This window comes from Mustela lutreola, chromosome 6 (genome assembly GCF_030435805.1).
Source record: "Mustela lutreola isolate mMusLut2 chromosome 6, mMusLut2.pri, whole genome shotgun sequence".
NCBI lineage: Eukaryota > Metazoa > Chordata > Mammalia > Carnivora > Mustelidae > Mustela > Mustela lutreola.
In genome coordinates, this window is record NC_081295.1 from 129,701,757 (window position 1) to 129,703,744 (window position 1,988).

The 1,988-nt window shown below is 35.1% G+C and overlaps 1 non-coding gene across 1 annotated transcript; it reads right to left on the reverse strand.

The window, feature by feature from the left end:
* Positions 1–1,047: 1,047 nt before the first annotated feature.
* On the reverse strand, positions 1,048–1,154 carry LOC131834927 (U6 spliceosomal RNA). Its single transcript, XR_009355018.1, has one exon. It is a non-coding gene; the product is annotated as a U6 spliceosomal RNA (small nuclear RNA).
* Positions 1,155–1,988: the final 834 nt, after the last annotated feature.

The following is a 1,988-nucleotide window of genomic DNA, read 5'->3' on the forward strand; positions in this document are numbered from 1 at the left end:
TACACTGTACGTGGGAATGCAAGCTGGTGCAACCACTCTGGAAAACAGCGTGGAGGTGCCTCAAAAAGCTGAAAATAGAACTACCCTATGACCCAGTGCTTGTAGTACTGGGTACATACCCTACAGATACAAACGTGGCATTCTGAAGGGGCACATGCACCCAAATGTTTATAGCAGCAATGTCCACAATAGTTAAACTATGGAAAGAACCTAAATGTCCTTCAACAGATGAATCAATAAATAAGATGTGGTATATATGTACAATGGAATACTATGCAGCCATCAAAAGAAACGAAATCCTGCCATTTGTGATGACGTGGATGGAACTAGAGGGTATTATGCTTGGCGAAATAAATCAATCTGAGAAAGACTACTATCATATGATCTCCCTGATATGATGAAGTGGAGATGCAACATAGGCGGTTTCAGGCGTACGAAAAGAAAAATAAAAGAAGATGGGATTGGGAGGGAGAGAAACCATAAAAGACTGAATCTCACAAAACAGACTGAGGGTTGCTGAAGGGAGGTGTGATGGGAGAGGATGGTGGGAGTATGGACATTGGGGAGGGCAGGTGCTATGGTGAGTGATGGTGAGTGCTGTGAAATGTGTAAACCTGGTGATTCACAGAACTGTACCCCTAGGGATAAAAATACATTATATGTTTATAAAAAGTTTAAAAAAATAATTTAAAAAATCCATTAAAGACAAAACACATTGCAAGCCCAGAGCTAATCTCATATTCAATCAAAAACGTTTGAAAGTTTTCCCCTTAAAGATCAGAAAAAAGACAAGTGTGTCCACTTTCACTACTCTCATTTGACATAGTACTGGATGTCCTAGAAAGAGAAAGAAGGAACACAACGAAATAAGAGACTCCAAAAACGAATAAAAAAGGAAGAAGTAAAATTTTCTTTTTTTGGATAACATGAACTTACATGTTAAAAAATCCTAAAAACTTCACAAAATTTTGAATAAAAAATTTAGTAAAGCTGCCAAATACAAGATCAATATATAAAAGACAAGAATTTTGTTTAGTTTCATTTTTTTTTAATATGGAATGCTTCCCAGTTTTTCATGTCATCCTTGTTCAGTGATCACGCTAATCTTCTCTGCATCATTCCAATTTTAGTATATGTGCTGCCAAAGTAAGCACAAGACAGGAGCATTTTAACACTCTAATGATGAACTATCTGAAAAAATAAAGAAAACTATCTAATTCACTATAGCATCAAAAATAATAAAATACTTAGGAATAGATTTAACTAAGAAGATGAAAGGTCTGTACTCCATAAACTATGACATTGATAAAGAAATTGAAGGAGACACAAATTGAAAGATAGCTCATATTTATGAATGGTAAGAATTAACATTGTTAAAATGTCCATACTACCGAAAACCATCTGTAAATCCAATTCCTATCAAAAATCCAATGTTAGGGGCTCCTGGGTGGCTCAGTGGGTTAAGCCGCTGCCTTCGGCTCAGGTCATGATCCCAGGGTCCTGGGATCGAGACCCGCATCAGGCTCTCTGCTCAGCAGGAAGCCTGCTTCCTCTTCTCTCTCTGCCTGCCTCTCTGCCTGCTTGTCATCTCTCTCTGTCAAATAAATAAATTAAAAATCTTAAAACAATCCAATATTATTTTTTTACAGAAGTAATTAAAGAATCCTAAACTTTATGTGAGACCATAAAAGACAACAAATAATCAAAGCAGTTCTGAGAAAGAATGAAGAAGAGAAATTACACTTCTTGATTTGAAACTATACTACAAAGCCAAAAAAAAAAGAGAGAGAGAATGAAAACACAATCCACAGAATGTAAGAAAATACTTACGAATCTTATAAATAAAAAGAGGTTAATAACCAACAGATACAAATAGAAAAAAATATATAATTAAAAAAATAGCAAAAGGATCTCAATAGACTTTTTTTTTTCAAAATTTATATAAATGACCAACAGGAGCATTAAAAAGTGCTCAACGTAAAAAACTC